Source organism: Denticeps clupeoides, unplaced genomic scaffold, assembly GCF_900700375.1.
Source record: "Denticeps clupeoides unplaced genomic scaffold, fDenClu1.1, whole genome shotgun sequence".
In the NCBI taxonomy this organism is placed as follows: domain Eukaryota; kingdom Metazoa; phylum Chordata; class Actinopteri; order Clupeiformes; family Denticipitidae; genus Denticeps; species Denticeps clupeoides.
In genome coordinates, this window is record NW_021629731.1 from 1 (window position 1) to 17,181 (window position 17,181).

Here is a 17,181-nt window from a genome sequence, read left to right on the forward strand (position 1 = left end):
GCAACACTGGTTTGTGACATTTAGATTGATTTCATAGTAGGTATGAGTATGAGCCGAAATAGCTCAGTTGGGAGAGCGTTAGACGAAGATCTAAAGGTCCCGGTGAAATCCAGGGTTTTCGGCAAGCTGTTTGGACTGTGTAAATGCAATTTTTGGTTTGTTAACAAAGACCTATGCTTTATCTGGAAACTGACCTCCCCCTCACAGGCAAACAATTACCAGGTCTCAAAAAAGCCAACAAATGGCCTGAAGTGCCAAGACAAGAGAGGCCTGCATTCTTGTATCATGGGTTTTATCTGGAAAAAGCATAAACCTCAAAGGAGAAACTGATTGATCAGTTGCAACACTTCTGTGAGATAAACGTCCATTATAAAAGAAAGGATTCAAACTTCATTCAGAGGCCTCTTTCCCCCTCAACTGCTCGGGGGGTTCTACTCTCACATTGTTCCTGCATTCAGCTTTTCTACTTCTACCAAGGTCTGGCCTCCCTCACTGGAGTTTGTTTCTTATTCTTTCTCTTTGTTTCCCTCTATAATTTATTTTTTGTGTCTATTTTGGGTTCTTTTGTTATAATGGAACCATTTTACATATATTAGTTCCATAAAAAGAATTCTTATTGTGTTTATGAACTAGAACCTGTTCAATCATTTAAAATCTATTGTGCCATGACTGTTAATGTCCATCTAACATCGGATAAGTTCAAAAAACAAGTTCAAACCTCATTCAGAGGGCTCCATCCGGGTACTACTCTCACATTGTTCATTCATTTGTCTTTCTTATTGTTCCAGGCTCTGTCCTTCCTCACTGGAGTTTGATTCTTATTGTTTCTCTTTGTTTCCCTCTAGAATGTCTGTTTCTTGCAACAGTGGTTTGTGACATTTAGATTGATTTCATAGTCAATTGAGATGTGAACTAAAGTCAATTGTGCCTTACTAAATTATATTTCTTCACTGAATTTATTAAGCCAAATCCTCATTTAATAAGCAATCCACTTATTTAGCACACAATATCAGATAATATCTTCTGTTTAGGCATGAGCAAAAACCCAACTGTGGAAGGCACGCCCTTGTACATGAATAAACACCTAGTGCCAAGTGAAAGGGCTACAAGGTATGAGCCGAAATAGCTCAGTTGGGAGAGCGTTAGACTGAAGATCTAAAGGTCCCTGGTTCAATCCCGGGTTTCGGCAAAGCTCTTTGGACTGTGTACATGCAATTTTTGGTTTGTTAAAGACCTACGCTTTATCTGGAAATTGACCTCCTCCTCACAGGCAAGAACAATTACCAGGTCTCAAAAAAGCCAAAAAAATGGCCTGAAGTGCCAAGACAAGAGAGGCCTGCATTCTTGTATCAATGGTTTTATCTGGAAAAAGCATAAACCTTTGGGTTCCATAAACAGAAATCTAATTGTGTTCAAAAACATGATTTTTTTTTTTAATGGAGATCAAGGTAATCTCTAATGGCAAATAAAAAACACAAGAGCATCGCCTCCCCGTCGGGGAATCGAACCCCGGTCTCCCGCGTGACAGGCGGGGATACTCACCACTATACTAACGAGGAGCTGGCCCTGCTTCTTTGTTATCATAGGTCTTTAGAACTTCAAGCATGTTTGTTTCTTGCAACAGTGGTTTGTGACATTTAGATTGATTTCATAGTAGGTATGAGGTATGAGCCGAATAGCTCAGTTGGGAGAGCGTTAGACTGAAGCTGTTTGGACTGTGTAAATGCATTTTTTGGTTTGTTAACAAAGACCTATGCTTTATCTGGAAACTGACCTCCCCCTCACAGACAGGTTCTTTTGTTACAATGGAACAATTTTACATATATTAGTTCCATAAAAACAGGCAAGAACAATTACCAGGTCTCAAAAAAGCCAACAAAAACGCCTGAAGTGCCAAGACAAGAGAGGCCTGCATTCTTGTATCAATGGTTTTATCTGGAAAAAGCATAAACCTTTGGGTTCCATAAACAGAAATCTAATTGTGTTCAAAAACATTATTTTTTTTTTTAATGGAGATCAAGGTAATCTCTAATGGCAAATAAAAAAACACAAAAGCATCGCCTCCCCGTCGGGGAATCGAACCCCGGTCTCCCGCGTGACAGGCGGGGATACTCACCACTATACTAACGAGGAGCTGGCCCTGCTTCTTTGTTATCATAGGTCTTTAGAACTTCAAGCATGTTTGTTTCTTGCAACAGTGGTTTGTGACATTTAGATTGATTTCATAGTAGGTATGAGGTATGAGCCGAAATAGCTCAGTTGGGAGAGCGTTAGACTGAAGATCTAAAGGTCCCTGGTTCAATCCCGGGTTTCGGCAAAGCTGTTTGGACTGTGTAAATGTAATTTTGGTTTGTTAACAAAGACCTATGCTTTATCTGGAAACTGACCTCCCCCTCACAGGCAAGAACAATTACCAGGTCTCAAAAGGCCAACAAATGGCCTGAAGTGCCAACACAAGAGCGGCCTGCATTCTTGTATCAATGGTTTTATCTGGAAAAAGCATAAACCTCAAAGGAGAAACTGATTGATCAGTTGCAACACTTCTGTGAGATAAACGTCCATTATAAAAGAAAGGATTAAAACCTCATACAGAGGCCTCTTTCCCCCTCAACTGCTCGGGGGGTTCTACTCTCACATTGTTCCTGCATTCAGCTTTTCTACTTCTACCAGGGTCTGGCCTCCCTCACTGGAGTTTGTTTCTTATTCTTTCTCTTTGTTTCCTCTATAATTTATTTTTTGTGTCTATTTTGGGTTCTTTTGTTACAATGGAACAATTTTACATATATTAGTTCCATAAAAACAGGCAAGAACAATTACCAGGTCTCAAAAAAGCCAACAAAAACGCCTGAAGTGCCAAGACAAGAGAGGCCTGCATTCTTGTATCAATGGTTTTATCTGGAAAAAGCATAAACCTTTGGGTTCCATAAACAGAAATCTAATTGTGTTCAAAAACATGATTTTTTTTTTTAATGGAGATTCAAGGTAATCTCTAATGGCAAATAAAAAACACAAAAGCATCGCCTCCCCGTCGGGGAATCGAACCCCGGTCTCCCGCGTGACAGGCGGGGATACTCACCACTATACTAACGAGGAGCTGGCCCTGCTTCTTTGTTATCATAGGTCTTTAGAACTTCAAGCATGTTTGTTTCTTGCAACAGTGGTTTGTGACATTTAGATTGATTTCATAGTAGGTATGAGGTATGAGCCGAAATAGCTCAGTTGGGAGAGCGTTAGACTGAAGATCTAAAGGTCCCTGGTTCAATCCCGGGTTTCGGCAAAGCTGTTTGGACTGTGTAAATGCAATTTTTGGTTTGTTAACAAAGACCTATGCTTTATCTGGAAACTGACCTCCCCCTCACAGGCAAGAACAATTACCAGGTCTCAAAAAGGCCAACAAATGGCCTGAAGTGCCAAGACAAGAGCGGCCTGCATTCTTGTATCAATGGTTTTATCTGGAAAAAGCATAAACCTCAAAGGAGAAACTGATTGATCAGTTGCAACACTTCTGTGAGATAAACGTCCATTATAAAAGAAAGGATTCAAACCTCATACAGAGGCCTCTTTCCCCCTCAACTGCTCGGGGGGTTCTACTCTCACATTGTTCCTGCATTCAGCTTTTCTACTTCTACCAGGGTCTGGCCTCCCTCACTGGAGTTTGTTTCTTATTCTTTCTCTTTGTTTCCCTCTATAATTTATTTTTTGTGTCTATTTTGGGTTCTTTTGTTACAATGGAACAATTTTACATATATTAGTTCCATAAAAACAGGCAAGAACAATTACCAGGTCTCAAAAAAGCCAACAAAAACGCCTGAAGTGCCAAGACAAGAGAGGCCTGCATTCTTGTATCAATGGTTTTATCTGGAAAAAGCATAAACCTTTGGGTTCCATAAACAGAAATCTAATTGTGTTCAAAAACATGATTTTTTTTTTTAATGGAGATCAAGGTAATCTCTAATGGCAAATAAAAAACACAAAAGCATCGCCTCCCCGTCGGGGAATCGAACCCCGGTCTCCCGCGTGACAGGCGGGGATACTCACCACTATACTAACGAGGAGCTGGCCCTGCTTCTTTGTTATCATAGGTCTTTAGAACTTCAAGCATGTTTGTTTCTTGCAACAGTGGTTTGTGACATTTAGATTGATTTCATAGTAGGTATGAGGTATGAGCCGAAATAGCTCAGTTGGGAGAGCGTTAGACTGAAGATCTAAAGGTCCCTGGTTCAATCCCGGGTTTCGGCAAAGCTGTTTGGACTGTGTAAATGTAATTTTTGGTTTGTTAACAAAGACCTATGCTTTATCTGGAAACTGACCTCCCCCTCACAGGCAAGAACAATTACCAGGTCTCAAAAAGGCCAACAAATGGCCTGAAGTGCCAAGACAAGAGCGGCCTGCATTCTTGTATCAATGGTTTTATCTGGAAAAAGCATAAACCTCAAAGGAGAAACTGATTGATCAGTTGCAACACTTCTGTGAGATAAACGTCCATTATAAAAGAAAGGATTCAAACCTCATACAGAGGCCTCTTTCCCCCTCAACTGCTCGGGGGGTTCTACTCTCACATTGTTCCTGCATTCAGCTTTTCTACTTCTACCAGGGTCTGGCCTCCCTCACTGGAGTTTGTTTCTTATTCTTTCTCTTTGTTTCCCTCTATAATTTATTTTTTGTGTCTATTTTGGGTTCTTTTGTTACAATGGAACAATTTTACATATATTAGTTCCATAAAAACAGGCAAGAACAATTACCAGGTCTCAAAAAAGCCAACAAAAACGCCTGAAGTGCCAAGACAAGAGAGGCCTGCATTCTTGTATCAATGGTTTTATCTGGAAAAAGCATAAACCTTTGGGTTCCATAAACAGAAATCTAATTGTGTTCAAAAACATGATTTTTTTTTTTAATGGAGATCAAGGTAATCTCTAATGGCAAATAAAAAACACAAAAGCATCGCCTCCCCGTCGGGGAATCGAACCCCGGTCTCCCGCGTGACAGGCGGGGATACTCACCACTATACTAACGAGGAGCTGGCCCTGCTTCTTTGTTATCATAGGTCTTTAGAACTTCAAGCATGTTTGTTTCTTGCAACAGTGGTTTGTGACATTTAGATTGATTTCATAGTAGGTATGAGGTATGAGCCGAAATAGCTCAGTTGGGAGAGCGTTAGACTGAAGATCTAAAGGTCCCTGGTTCAATCCCGGGTTTCGGCAAAGCTGTTTGGACTGTGTAAATGCAATTTTTGGTTTGTTAACAAAGACCTATGCTTTATCTGGAAACTGACCTCCCCCTCACAGGCAAGAACAATTACCAGGTCTCAAAAAGGCCAACAAATGGCCTGAAGTGCCAAGACAAGAGAGGCCTGCATTCTTGTATCAATGGTTTTATCTGGAAAAAGCATAAACCTCAAAGGAGAAACTGATTGATCAGTTGCAACACTTCTGTGAGATAAACGTCCATTATAAAAGAAAGGATTCAAACCTCATACAGAGGCCTCTTTCCCCCTCAACTGCTCGGGGGGTTCTACTCTCACATTGTTCCTGCATTCAGCTTTTCTACTTCTACCAGGGTCTGGCCTCCCTCACTGGAGTTTGTTTCTTATTCTTTCTCTTTGTTTCCCTCTATAATTTATTTTTTGTGTCTATTTTGGGTTCTTTTGTTACAATGGAACAATTTTACATATATTAGTTCCATAAAAACAGGCAAGAACAATTACCAGGTCTCAAAAAAAGCCAACAAAAACGCCTGAAGTGCCAAGACAAGAGAGGCCTGCATTCTTGTATCAATGGTTTTATCTGGAAAAAGCATAAACCTTTGGGTTCCATAAACAGAAATCTAATTGTGTTCAAAAACATGATTTTTTTTTTTAATGGAGATCAAGGTAATCTCTAATGGCAAATAAAAAACACAAAAGCATCGCCTCCCCGTCGGGGAATCGAACCCCGGTCTCCCGCGTGACAGGCGGGGATACTCACCACTATACTAACGAGGAGCTGGCCCTGCTTCTTTGTTATCATAGGTCTTTAGAACTTCAAGCATGTTTGTTTCTTGCAACAGTGGTTTGTGACATTTAGATTGATTTCATAGTAGGTATGAGGTATGAGCCGAAATAGCTCAGTTGGGAGAGCGTTAGACTGAAGATCTAAAGGTCCCTGGTTCAATCCCGGGTTTCGGCAAAGCTGTTTGGACTGTGTAAATGTAATTTTTGGTTTGTTAACAAAGACCTATGCTTTATCTGGAAACTGACCTCCCCCTCACAGGCAAGAACAATTACCAGGTCTCAAAAAGGCCAACAAATGGCCTGAAGTGCCAAGACAAGAGCGGCCTGCATTCTTGTATCAATGGTTTTATCTGGAAAAAGCATAAACCTCAAAGGAGAAACTGATTGATCAGTTGCAACACTTCTGTGAGATAAACGTCCATTATAAAAGAAAGGATTCAAACCTCATACAGAGGCCTCTTTCCCCCTCAACTGCTCGGGGGGTTCTACTCTCACATTGTTCCTGCATTCAGCTTTTCTACTTCTACCAGGGTCTGGCCTCCCTCACTGGAGTTTGTTTCTTATTCTTTCTCTTTGTTTCCCTCTATAATTTATTTTTTGTGTCTATTTTGGGTTCTTTTGTTACAATGGAACAATTTTACATATATTAGTTCCATAAAAACAGGCAAGAACAATTACCAGGTCTCAAAAAAGCCAACAAAAACGCCTGAAGTGCCAAGACAAGAGAGGCCTGCATTCTTGTATCAATGGTTTTATCTGGAAAAAGCATAAACCTTTGGGTTCCATAAACAGAAATCTAATTGTGTTCAAAAACATGATTTTTTTTTTTAATGGAGATTAAGGTAATCTCTAATGGCAAATAAAAAACACAAAAGCATCGCCTCCCCGTCGGGGAATCGAACCCCGGTCTCCCGCGTGACAGGCGGGGATACTCACCACTATACTAACGAGGAGCTGGCCCTGCTTCTTTGTTATCATAGGTCTTTAGAACTTCAAGCATGTTTGTTTCTTGCAACAGTGGTTTGTGACATTTAGATTGATTTCATAGTAGGTATGAGGGGTGAGCCGAAATAGCTCAGTTGGGAGAGCGTTAGACTGAAGATCTAAAGGTCCCTGGTTCAATCCCGGGTTTCGGCAAAGCTGTTTGGACTGTGTAAATGCAATTTTTGGTTTGTTAACAAAGACCTATGCTTTATCTGGAAACTGACCTCCCCCTCACAGGCAAGAACAATTACCAGGTCTCAAAAAGGCCAACAAATGGCCTGAAGTGCCAAGACAAGAGCGGCCTGCATTCTTGTATCAATGGTTTTATCTGGAAAAAGCATAAACCTCAAAGGAGAAACTGATTGATCAGTTGCAACACTTCTGTGAGATAAACGTCCATTATAAAAGAAAGGATTCAAACCTCATACAGAGGCCTCTTTCCCCCTCAACTGCTCGGGGGGTTCTACTCTCACATTGTTCCTGCATTCAGCTTTTCTACTTCTACCAGGGTCTGGCCTCCCTCACTGGAGTTTGTTTCTTATTCTTTCTCTTTGTTTCCCTCTATAATTTATTTTTTGTGTCTATTTTGGGTTCTTTTGTTACAATGGAACAATTTTACATATATTAGTTCCATAAAAACAGGCAAGAACAATTACCAGGTCTCAAAAAAGCCAACAAAAACGCCTGAAGTGCCAAGACAAGAGAGGCCTGCATTCTTGTATCAATGGTTTTATCTGGAAAAAGCATAAACCTTTGGGTTCCATAAACAGAAATCTAATTGTGTTCAAAAACATGATTTTTTTTTTAATGGAGATCAAGGTAATCTCTAATGGCAAATAAAAAACACAAGAGCATCGCCTCCCCGTCGGGGAATCGAACCCCGGTCTCCCGCGTGACAGGCGGGGATACTCACCACTATACTAACGAGGAGCTGGCCCTGCTTCTTTGTTATCATAGGTCTTTAGAACTTCAAGCATGTTTGTTTCTTGCAACAGTGGTTTGTGACATTTAGATTGATTTCATAGTAGGTATGAGGTATGAGCCGAAATAGCTCAGTTGGGAGAGCGTTAGACTGAAGATCTAAAGGTCCCTGGTTCAATCCCGGGTTTCGGCAAAGCTGTTTGGACTGTGTAAATGCAATTTTTGGTTTGTTAACAAAGACCTATGCTTTATCTGGAAACTGACCTCCCCCTCACAGGCAAGAACAATTACCAGGTCTCAAAAAGGCCAACAAATGGCCTGAAGTGCCAAGACAAGAGCGGCCTGCATTCTTGTATCAATGGTTTTATCTGGAAAAAGCATAAACCTCAAAGGAGAAACTGATTGATCAGTTGCAACACTTCTGTGAGATAAACGTCCATTATAAAAGAAAGGATTCAAACCTCATACAGAGGCCTCTTTCCCCCTCAACTGCTCGGGGGGTTCTACTCTCACATTGTTCCTGCATTCAGCTTTTCTACTTCTACCAGGGTCTGGCCTCCCTCACTGGAGTTTGTTTCTTATTCTTTCTCTTTGTTTCCCTCTATAATTTATTTTTTGTGTCTATTTTGGGTTCTTTTGTTACAATGGAACAATTTTACATATATTAGTTCCATAAAAACAGGCAAGAACAATTACCAGGTCTCAAAAAAGCCAACAAAAACGCCTGAAGTGCCAAGACAAGAGAGGCCTGCATTCTTGTATCAATGGTTTTATCTGGAAAAAGCATAAACCTTTGGGTTCCATAAACAGAAATCTAATTGTGTTCAAAAACATGATTTTTTTTTTAATGGAGATCAAGGTAATCTCTAATGGCAAATAAAAAACACAAAAGCATCGCCTCCCCGTCGGGGAATCGAACCCCGGTCTCCCGCGTGACAGGCGGGGATACTCACCACTATACTAACGAGGAGCTGGCCCTGCTTCTTTGTTATCATAGGTCTTTAGAACTTCAAGCATGTTTGTTTCTTGCAACAGTGGTTTGTGACATTTAGATTGATTTCATAGTAGGTATGAGGTATGAGCCGAAATAGCTCAGTTGGGAGAGCGTTAGACTGAAGATCTAAAGGTCCCTGGTGTAATCCAGGGTTTCGGCAAAGCTGTTTGGACTGTGTAAATGCAATTTTTGGTTTGTTAACAAAGACCTATGCTTTATCTGGAAACTGACCTCCCCCTCACAGGCAAGAACAATTACCAGGTCTCAAAAAAGCCAACAAATGGCCTGAAGTGCCAAGACAAGAGAGGCCTGCATTCTTGTATCATTGGTTTTATCTGGAAAAAGCATAAACCTCAAAGGAGAAACTTATTGATCAGTTGCAACACTTCTGTGAGATAAACGTCCATTATAAAAGAAAGGATTCAAACCTCATTCAGAGGCCTCTTTCCCCCTCAACTGCTCGGGGGGTTCTACTCTCACATTGTTCCTGCATTCAGCTTTTCTACTTCTACCAGGGTCTGGCCTCCCTCACTGGAGTTTGTTTCTTATTCTTTCTCTTCGTTTCCCTCTATAATTTATTTTTTGTGTCTATTTTGGGTTCTTTTGTTACAATGGAACAATTTTACATATATTAGTTCCATAAAAACAGGCAAGAACAATTACCAGGTCTCAAAAAAGCCAACAAAAACGCCTGAAGTGCCAAGACAAGAGAGGCCTGCATTCTTGTATCAATGGTTTTATCTGGAAAAAGCATAAACCTTTGGGTTCCATAAACAGAAATCTAATTGTGTTCAAAAACATGATTTTTTTTTTTTAATGGAGATCAAGGTAATCTCTAATGGCAAATAAAAAACACAAAAGCATCGCCTCCCCGTCGGGGAATCGAACCCCGGTCTCCCGCGTGACAGGCGGGGATACTCACCACTATACTAACGAGGAGCTGGCCCTGCTTCTTTGTTATCATAGGTCTTTAGAACTTCAAGCATGTTTGTTTCTTGCAACACTGGTTTGTGACATTTAGATTGATTTCATAGTAGGTATGAGGTATGAGCCGAAATAGCTCAGTTGGGAGAGCGTTAGACTGAAGATCTAAAGGTCCCTGGTGAAATCCAGGGTTTCGGCAAAGCTGTTTGGACTGTGTAAATGCAATTTTTGGTTTGTTAACAAAGACCTATGCTTTATCTGGAAACTGACCTCCCCCTCACAGGCAAGAACAATTACCAGGTCTCAAAAAAGCCAACAAATGGCCTGAAGTGCCAAGACAAGAGAGGCCTGCATTCTTGTATCATGGGTTTTATCTGGAAAAAGCATAAACCTCAAAGGAGAAACTGATTGATCAGTTGCAACACTTCTGTGAGATAAACGTCCATTATAAAAGAAAGGATTCAAACTTCATTCAGAGGCCTCTTTCCCCCTCAACTGCTCGGGGGGTTCTACTCTCACATTGTTCCTGCATTCAGCTTTTCTACTTCTACCAAGGTCTGGCCTCCCTCACTGGAGTTTGTTTCTTATTCTTTCTCTTTGTTTCCCTCTATAATTTATTTTTTGTGTCTATTTTGGGTTCTTTTGTTATAATGGAACCATTTTACATATATTAGTTCCATAAAAAGAATTCTTATTGTGTTTATGAACTAGAACCTGTTCAATCATTTAAAATCTATTGTGCCATGACTGTTAATGTCCATCTAACATCGGATAAGTTCAAAAAACAAGTTCAAACCTCATTCAGAGGGCTCCATCCGGGTACTACTCTCACATTGTTCATTCATTTGTCTTTTCTTATTGTTCCAGGCTCTGTCCTTCCTCACTGGAGTTTGATTCTTATTGTTTCTCTTTGTTTCCCTCTAGAATGTCTGTTTCTTGCAACAGTGGTTTGTGACATTTAGATTGATTTCATAGTCAATTGAGATGTGAACTAAAGTCAATTGTGCCTTACTAAATTATATTTCTTCACTGAATTTATTAAGCCAAATCCTCATTTAATAAGCAATCCACTTATTTAGCACACAATATCAGATAATATCTTCTGTTTAGGCATGAGCAAAAACCCAACTGTGGAAGGCACGCCCTTGTACATGAATAAACACCTAGTGCCAAGTGAAAGGGCTACAAGGTATGAGCCGAAATAGCTCAGTTGGGAGAGCGTTAGACTGAAGATCTAAAGGTCCCTGGTTCAATCCCGGGTTTCGGCAAAGCTCTTTGGACTGTGTACATGCAATTTTTGGTTTGTTAAAGACCTACGCTTTATCTGGAAATTGACCTCCTCCTCACAGGCAAGAACAATTACCAGGTCTCAAAAAAGCCAAAAAATGGCCTGAAGTGCCAAGACAAGAGAGGCCTGCATTCTTGTATCAATGGTTTTATCTGGAAAAAGCATAAACCTTTGGGTTCCATAAACAGAAATCTAATTGTGTTCAAAAACATGATTTTTTTTTTAATGGAGATCAAGGTAATCTCTAATGGCAAATAAAAAACACAAGAGCATCGCCTCCCCGTCGGGGAATCGAACCCCGGTCTCCCGCGTGACAGGCGGGGATACTCACCACTATACTAACGAGGAGCTGGCCCTGCTTCTTTGTTATCATAGGTCTTTAGAACTTCAAGCATGTTTGTTTCTTGCAACAGTGGTTTGTGACATTTAGATTGATTTCATAGTAGGTATGAGGTATGAGCCGAAATAGCTCAGTTGGGAGAGCGTTAGACTGAAGCTGTTTGGACTGTGTAAATGCATTTTTTGGTTTGTTAACAAAGACCTATGCTTTATCTGGAAACTGACCTCCCCCTCACAGACAGGTTCTTTTGTTACAATGGAACAATTTTACATATATTAGTTCCATAAAAACAGGCAAGAACAATTACCAGGTCTCAAAAAAGCCAACAAAAACGCCTGAAGTGCCAAGACAAGAGAGGCCTGCATTCTTGTATCAATGGTTTTATCTGGAAAAAGCATAAACCTTTGGGTTCCATAAACAGAAATCTAATTGTGTTCAAAAACATGATTTTTTTTTTTAATGGAGATCAAGGTAATCTCTAATGGCAAATAAAAAACACAAAAGCATCGCCTCCCCGTCGGGGAATCGAACCCCGGTCTCCCGCGTGACAGGCGGGGATACTCACCACTATACTAACGAGGAGCTGGCCCTGCTTCTTTGTTATCATAGGTCTTTAGAACTTCAAGCATGTTTGTTTCTTGCAACAGTGGTTTGTGACATTTAGATTGATTTCATAGTAGGTATGAGGTATGAGCCGAAATAGCTCAGTTGGGAGAGCGTTAGACTGAAGATCTAAAGGTCCCTGGTTCAATCCCGGGTTTCGGCAAAGCTGTTTGGACTGTGTAAATGTAATTTTTGGTTTGTTAACAAAGACCTATGCTTTATCTGGAAACTGACCTCCCCCTCACAGGCAAGAACAATTACCAGGTCTCAAAAAGGCCAACAAATGGCCTGAAGTGCCAAGACAAGAGCGGCCTGCATTCTTGTATCAATGGTTTTATCTGGAAAAAGCATAAACCTCAAAGGAGAAACTGATTGATCAGTTGCAACACTTCTGTGAGATAAACGTCCATTATAAAAGAAAGGATTCAAACCTCATACAGAGGCCTCTTTCCCCCTCAACTGCTCGGGGGGTTCTACTCTCACATTGTTCCTGCATTCAGCTTTTCTACTTCTACCAGGGTCTGGCCTCCCTCACTGGAGTTTGTTTCTTATTCTTTCTCTTTGTTTCCCTCTATAATTTATTTTTTGTGTCTATTTTGGGTTCTTTTGTTACAATGGAACAATTTTACATATATTAGTTCCATAAAAACAGGCAAGAACAATTACCAGGTCTCAAAAAAGCCAACAAAAACGCCTGAAGTGCCAAGACAAGAGAGGCCTGCATTCTTGTATCAATGGTTTTATCTGGAAAAAGCATAAACCTTTGGGTTCCATAAACAGAAATCTAATTGTGTTCAAAAACATGATTTTTTTTTTTAATGGAGATCAAGGTAATCTCTAATGGCAAATAAAAAACACAAAAGCATCGCCTCCCCGTCGGGGAATCGAACCCCGGTCTCCCGCGTGACAGGCGGGGATACTCACCACTATACTAACGAGGAGCTGGCCCTGCTTCTTTGTTATCATAGGTCTTTAGAACTTCAAGCATGTTTGTTTCTTGCAACAGTGGTTTGTGACATTTAGATTGATTTCATAGTAGGTATGAGGGTATGAGCCGAAATAGCTCAGTTGGGAGAGCGTTAGACTGAAGATCTAAAGGTCCCTGGTTCAATCCCGGGTTTCGGCAAAGCTGTTTGGACTGTGTAAATGCAATTTTTGGTTTGTTAACAAAGACCTATGCTTTATCTGGAAACTGACCTCCCCCTCACAGGCAAGAACAATTACCAGGTCTCAAAAAGGCCAACAAATGGCCTGAAGTGCCAAGACAAGAGCGGCCTGCATTCTTGTATCAATGGTTTTATCTGGAAAAAGCATAAACCTCAAAGGAGAAACTGATTGATCAGTTGCAACACTTCTGTGAGATAAACGTCCATTATAAAAGAAAGGATTCAAACCTCATACAGAGGCCTCTTTCCCCCTCAACTGCTCGGGGGGTTCTACTCTCACATTGTTCCTGCATTCAGCTTTTCTACTTCTACCAGGGTCTGGCCTCCCTCACTGGAGTTTGTTTCTTATTCTTTCTCTTTGTTTCCCTCTATAATTTATTTTTTGTGTCTATTTTGGGTTCTTTTGTTACAATGGAACAATTTTACATATATTAGTTCCATAAAAACAGGCAAGAACAATTACCAGGTCTCAAAAAAGCCAACAAAAACGCCTGAAGTGCCAAGACAAGAGAGGCCTGCATTCTTGTATCAATGGTTTTATCTGGAAAAAGCATAAACCTTTGGGTTCCATAAACAGAAATCTAATTGTGTTCAAAAACATGATTTTTTTTTTAATGGAGATCAAGGTAATCTCTAATGGCAAATAAAAAACACAAAAGCATCGCCTCCCCGTCGGGGAATCGAACCCCGGTCTCCCGCGTGACAGGCGGGGATACTCACCACTATACTAACGAGGAGCTGGCCCTGCTTCTTTGTTATCATAGGTCTTTAGAACTTCAAGCATGTTTGTTTCTTGCAACAGTGGTTTGTGACATTTAGATTGATTTCATAGTAGGTATGAGGTATGAGCCGAAATAGCTCAGTTGGGAGAGCGTTAGACTGAAGATCTAAAGGTCCCTGGTTCAATCCCGGGTTTCGGCAAAGCTGTTTGGACTGTGTAAATGTAATTTTTGGTTTGTTAACAAAGACCTATGCTTTATCTGGAAACTGACCTCCCCCTCACAGGCAAGAACAATTACCAGGTCTCAAAAAGGCCAACAAATGGCCTGAAGTGCCAAGACAAGAGCGGCCTGCATTCTTGTATCAATGGTTTTATCTGGAAAAAGCATAAACCTCAAAGGAGAAACTGATTGATCAGTTGCAACACTTCTGTGAGATAAACGTCCATTATAAAAGAAAGGATTCAAACCTCATACAGAGGCCTCTTTCCCCCTCAACTGCTCGGGGGGTTCTACTCTCACATTGTTCCTGCATTCAGCTTTTCTACTTCTACCAGGGTCTGGCCTCCCTCACTGGAGTTTGTTTCTTATTCTTTCTCTTTGTTTCCCTCTATAATTTATTTTTTGTGTCTATTTTGGGTTCTTTTGTTACAATGGAACAATTTTACATATATTAGTTCCATAAAAACAGGCAAGAACAATTACCAGGTCTCAAAAAAGCCAACAAAAACGCCTGAAGTGCCAAGACAAGAGAGGCCTGCATTCTTGTATCAATGGTTTTATCTGGAAAAAGCATAAACCTTTGGGTTCCATAAACAGAAATCTAATTGTGTTCAAAAACATGATTTTTTTTTTTAATGGAGATTCAAGGTAATCTCTAATGGCAAATAAAAAACACAAAAGCATCGCCTCCCCGTCGGGGAATCGAACCCCGGTCTCCCGCGTGACAGGCGGGGATACTCACCACTATACTAACGAGGAGCTGGCCCTGCTTCTTTGTTATCATAGGTCTTTAGAACTTCAAGCATGTTTGTTTCTTGCAACAGTGGTTTGTGACATTTAGATTGATTTCATAGTAGGTATGAGGGTATGAGCCGAAATAGCTCAGTTGGGAGAGCGTTAGACTGAAGATCTAAAGGTCCCTGGTTCAATCCCGGGTTTCGGCAAAGCTGTTTGGACTGTGTAAATGCAATTTTTGGTTTGTTAACAAAGACCTATGCTTTATCTGGAAACTGACCTCCCCCTCACAGGCAAGAACAATTACCAGGTCTCAAAAAGGCCAACAAATGGCCTGAAGTGCCAAGACAAGAGCGGCCTGCATTCTTGTATCAATGGTTTTATCTGGAAAAAGCATAAACCTCAAAGGAGAAACTGATTGATCAGTTGCAACACTTCTGTGAGATAAACGTCCATTATAAAAGAAAGGATTCAAACCTCATACAGAGGCCTCTTTCCCCCTCAACTGCTCGGGGGGTTCTACTCTCACATTGTTCCTGCATTCAGCTTTTCTACTTCTACCAGGGTCTGGCCTCCCTCACTGGAGTTTGTTTCTTATTCTTTCTCTTTGTTTCCCTCTATAATTTATTTTTTGTGTCTATTTTGGGTTCTTTTGTTACAATGGAACAATTTTACATATATTAGTTCCATAAAAACAGGCAAGAACAATTACCAGGTCTCAAAAAAGCCAACAAAAACGCCTGAAGTGCCAAGACAAGAGAGGCCTGCATTCTTGTATCAATGGTTTTATCTGGAAAAAGCATAAACCTTTGGGTTCCATAAACAGAAATCTAATTGTGTTCAAAAACATGATTTTTTTTTTTAATGGAGATCAAGGTAATCTCTAATGGCAAATAAAAAACACAAAAGCATCGCCTCCCCGTCGGGGAATCGAACCCCGGTCTCCCGCGTGACAGGCGGGGATACTCACCACTATACTAACGAGGAGCTGGCCCTGCTTCTTTGTTATCATAGGTCTTTAGAACTTCAAGCATGTTTGTTTCTTGCAACAGTGGTTTGTGACATTTAGATTGATTTCATAGTAGGTATGAGGTATGAGCCGAAATAGCTCAGTTGGGAGAGCGTTAGACTGAAGATCTAAAGGTCCCTGGTTCAATCCCGGGTTTCGGCAAAGCTGTTTGGACTGTGTAAATGCAATTTTTGGTTTGTTAACAAAGACCTATGCTTTATCTGGAAACTGACCTCCCCCTCACAGGCAAGAACAATTACCAGGTCTCAAAAAGGCCAACAAATGGCCTGAAGTGCCAAGACAAGAGCGGCCTGCATTCTTGTATCAATGGTTTTATCTGGAAAAAGCATAAACCTCAAAGGAGAAACTGATTGATCAGTTGCAACACTTCTGTGAGATAAACGTCCATTATAAAAGAAAGGATTCAAACCTCATACAGAGGCCTCTTTCCCCCTCAACTGCTCGGGGGGTTCTACTCTCACATTGTTCCTGCATTCAGCTTTTCTACTTCTACCAGGGTCTGGCCTCCCTCACTGGAGTTTGTTTCTTATTCTTTCTCTTTGTTTCCCTCTATAATTTATTTTTGTGTCTATTTTGGGTTCTTTTGTTACAATGGAACAATTTTACATATATTAGTTCCATAAAAACAGGCAAGAACAATTACCAGGTCTCAAAAAAGCCAACAAAAACGCCTGAAGTGCCAAGACAAGAGAGGCCTGCATTCTTGTATCAATGGTTTTATCTGGAAAAAGCATAAACCTTTGGGTTCCATAAACAGAAATCTAATTGTGTTCAAAAACATGATTTTTTTTTTAATGGAGATCAAGGTAATCTCTAATGGCAAATAAAAAACACAAAAGCATCGCCTCCCCGTCGGGGAATCGAACCCCGGTCTCCCGCGTGACAGGCGGGGATACTCACCACTATACTAACGAGGAGCTGGCCCTGCTTCTTTGTTATCATAGGTCTTTAGAACTTCAAGCATGTTTGTTTCTTGCAACAGTGGTTTGTGACATTTAGATTGATTTCATAGTAGGTATGAGGTATGAGCCGAAATAGCTCAGTTGGGAGAGCGTTAGACTGAAGATCTAAAGGTCCCTGGTTCAATCCCGGGTTTCGGCAAAGCTGTTTGGACTGTGTAAATGTAATTTTTGGTTTGTTAACAAAGACCTATGCTTTATCTGGAAACTGACCTCCCCCTCACAGGCAAGAACAATTACCAGGTCTCAAAAAGGCCAACAAATGGCCTGAAGTGCCAAGACAAGAGCGGCCTGCATTCTTGTATCA

General features: G+C 40.7%; 31 non-coding genes across 31 annotated transcripts; 14 read left to right on the forward strand and 17 right to left on the reverse strand.

Moving 5' to 3' along the window:
- Nucleotides 1-1,487: 1,487 nt before the first annotated feature.
- On the reverse strand, nt 1,488-1,559 carry trnad-guc (transfer RNA aspartic acid (anticodon GUC)). Its single transcript has one exon. It is a non-coding gene; the product is annotated as a tRNA-Asp (tRNA).
- A 502-nt stretch (nt 1,560-2,061) lies between these two features.
- On the reverse strand, nt 2,062-2,133 carry trnad-guc (transfer RNA aspartic acid (anticodon GUC)). Its single transcript has one exon. It is a non-coding gene; the product is annotated as a tRNA-Asp (tRNA).
- Nucleotides 2,134-2,244: 111 nt separating this feature from the next.
- trnaf-gaa (transfer RNA phenylalanine (anticodon GAA)) lies at nt 2,245-2,317 on the forward strand. Its single transcript has one exon. It is a non-coding gene; the product is annotated as a tRNA-Phe (tRNA).
- Nucleotides 2,318-3,021: 704 nt separating this feature from the next.
- Nucleotides 3,022-3,093, reverse strand: trnad-guc (transfer RNA aspartic acid (anticodon GUC)). Its single transcript has one exon. It is a non-coding gene; the product is annotated as a tRNA-Asp (tRNA).
- A 111-nt stretch (nt 3,094-3,204) lies between these two features.
- trnaf-gaa (transfer RNA phenylalanine (anticodon GAA)) lies at nt 3,205-3,277 on the forward strand. Its single transcript has one exon. It is a non-coding gene; the product is annotated as a tRNA-Phe (tRNA).
- A 706-nt stretch (nt 3,278-3,983) lies between these two features.
- trnad-guc (transfer RNA aspartic acid (anticodon GUC)) lies at nt 3,984-4,055 on the reverse strand. The gene has a single exon. It is a non-coding gene; the product is annotated as a tRNA-Asp (tRNA).
- A 111-nt stretch (nt 4,056-4,166) lies between these two features.
- trnaf-gaa (transfer RNA phenylalanine (anticodon GAA)) lies at nt 4,167-4,239 on the forward strand. Its single transcript has one exon. It is a non-coding gene; the product is annotated as a tRNA-Phe (tRNA).
- A 706-nt stretch (nt 4,240-4,945) lies between these two features.
- trnad-guc (transfer RNA aspartic acid (anticodon GUC)) lies at nt 4,946-5,017 on the reverse strand. The gene has a single exon. It is a non-coding gene; the product is annotated as a tRNA-Asp (tRNA).
- A 111-nt stretch (nt 5,018-5,128) lies between these two features.
- Nucleotides 5,129-5,201, forward strand: trnaf-gaa (transfer RNA phenylalanine (anticodon GAA)). The gene has a single exon. It is a non-coding gene; the product is annotated as a tRNA-Phe (tRNA).
- A 707-nt stretch (nt 5,202-5,908) lies between these two features.
- trnad-guc (transfer RNA aspartic acid (anticodon GUC)) lies at nt 5,909-5,980 on the reverse strand. The gene has a single exon. It is a non-coding gene; the product is annotated as a tRNA-Asp (tRNA).
- Nucleotides 5,981-6,091: 111 nt separating this feature from the next.
- Nucleotides 6,092-6,164, forward strand: trnaf-gaa (transfer RNA phenylalanine (anticodon GAA)). The gene has a single exon. It is a non-coding gene; the product is annotated as a tRNA-Phe (tRNA).
- A 706-nt stretch (nt 6,165-6,870) lies between these two features.
- trnad-guc (transfer RNA aspartic acid (anticodon GUC)) lies at nt 6,871-6,942 on the reverse strand. Its single transcript has one exon. It is a non-coding gene; the product is annotated as a tRNA-Asp (tRNA).
- Nucleotides 6,943-7,053: 111 nt separating this feature from the next.
- Nucleotides 7,054-7,126, forward strand: trnaf-gaa (transfer RNA phenylalanine (anticodon GAA)). The gene has a single exon. It is a non-coding gene; the product is annotated as a tRNA-Phe (tRNA).
- A 705-nt stretch (nt 7,127-7,831) lies between these two features.
- trnad-guc (transfer RNA aspartic acid (anticodon GUC)) lies at nt 7,832-7,903 on the reverse strand. Its single transcript has one exon. It is a non-coding gene; the product is annotated as a tRNA-Asp (tRNA).
- Nucleotides 7,904-8,014: 111 nt separating this feature from the next.
- On the forward strand, nt 8,015-8,087 carry trnaf-gaa (transfer RNA phenylalanine (anticodon GAA)). Its single transcript has one exon. It is a non-coding gene; the product is annotated as a tRNA-Phe (tRNA).
- Nucleotides 8,088-8,792: 705 nt separating this feature from the next.
- trnad-guc (transfer RNA aspartic acid (anticodon GUC)) lies at nt 8,793-8,864 on the reverse strand. Its single transcript has one exon. It is a non-coding gene; the product is annotated as a tRNA-Asp (tRNA).
- An 891-nt stretch (nt 8,865-9,755) lies between these two features.
- Nucleotides 9,756-9,827, reverse strand: trnad-guc (transfer RNA aspartic acid (anticodon GUC)). Its single transcript has one exon. It is a non-coding gene; the product is annotated as a tRNA-Asp (tRNA).
- A 1,180-nt stretch (nt 9,828-11,007) lies between these two features.
- trnaf-gaa (transfer RNA phenylalanine (anticodon GAA)) lies at nt 11,008-11,080 on the forward strand. The gene has a single exon. It is a non-coding gene; the product is annotated as a tRNA-Phe (tRNA).
- Nucleotides 11,081-11,376: 296 nt separating this feature from the next.
- trnad-guc (transfer RNA aspartic acid (anticodon GUC)) lies at nt 11,377-11,448 on the reverse strand. Its single transcript has one exon. It is a non-coding gene; the product is annotated as a tRNA-Asp (tRNA).
- Nucleotides 11,449-11,950: 502 nt separating this feature from the next.
- On the reverse strand, nt 11,951-12,022 carry trnad-guc (transfer RNA aspartic acid (anticodon GUC)). Its single transcript has one exon. It is a non-coding gene; the product is annotated as a tRNA-Asp (tRNA).
- A 111-nt stretch (nt 12,023-12,133) lies between these two features.
- Nucleotides 12,134-12,206, forward strand: trnaf-gaa (transfer RNA phenylalanine (anticodon GAA)). The gene has a single exon. It is a non-coding gene; the product is annotated as a tRNA-Phe (tRNA).
- A 706-nt stretch (nt 12,207-12,912) lies between these two features.
- On the reverse strand, nt 12,913-12,984 carry trnad-guc (transfer RNA aspartic acid (anticodon GUC)). Its single transcript has one exon. It is a non-coding gene; the product is annotated as a tRNA-Asp (tRNA).
- Nucleotides 12,985-13,096: 112 nt separating this feature from the next.
- Nucleotides 13,097-13,169, forward strand: trnaf-gaa (transfer RNA phenylalanine (anticodon GAA)). The gene has a single exon. It is a non-coding gene; the product is annotated as a tRNA-Phe (tRNA).
- A 705-nt stretch (nt 13,170-13,874) lies between these two features.
- On the reverse strand, nt 13,875-13,946 carry trnad-guc (transfer RNA aspartic acid (anticodon GUC)). Its single transcript has one exon. It is a non-coding gene; the product is annotated as a tRNA-Asp (tRNA).
- A 111-nt stretch (nt 13,947-14,057) lies between these two features.
- trnaf-gaa (transfer RNA phenylalanine (anticodon GAA)) lies at nt 14,058-14,130 on the forward strand. The gene has a single exon. It is a non-coding gene; the product is annotated as a tRNA-Phe (tRNA).
- Nucleotides 14,131-14,837: 707 nt separating this feature from the next.
- Nucleotides 14,838-14,909, reverse strand: trnad-guc (transfer RNA aspartic acid (anticodon GUC)). Its single transcript has one exon. It is a non-coding gene; the product is annotated as a tRNA-Asp (tRNA).
- Nucleotides 14,910-15,021: 112 nt separating this feature from the next.
- trnaf-gaa (transfer RNA phenylalanine (anticodon GAA)) lies at nt 15,022-15,094 on the forward strand. Its single transcript has one exon. It is a non-coding gene; the product is annotated as a tRNA-Phe (tRNA).
- Nucleotides 15,095-15,800: 706 nt separating this feature from the next.
- Nucleotides 15,801-15,872, reverse strand: trnad-guc (transfer RNA aspartic acid (anticodon GUC)). Its single transcript has one exon. It is a non-coding gene; the product is annotated as a tRNA-Asp (tRNA).
- A 111-nt stretch (nt 15,873-15,983) lies between these two features.
- On the forward strand, nt 15,984-16,056 carry trnaf-gaa (transfer RNA phenylalanine (anticodon GAA)). Its single transcript has one exon. It is a non-coding gene; the product is annotated as a tRNA-Phe (tRNA).
- A 704-nt stretch (nt 16,057-16,760) lies between these two features.
- On the reverse strand, nt 16,761-16,832 carry trnad-guc (transfer RNA aspartic acid (anticodon GUC)). The gene has a single exon. It is a non-coding gene; the product is annotated as a tRNA-Asp (tRNA).
- Nucleotides 16,833-16,943: 111 nt separating this feature from the next.
- On the forward strand, nt 16,944-17,016 carry trnaf-gaa (transfer RNA phenylalanine (anticodon GAA)). Its single transcript has one exon. It is a non-coding gene; the product is annotated as a tRNA-Phe (tRNA).
- The last annotated feature ends 165 nt before the right edge of the window (nt 17,017-17,181 follow it).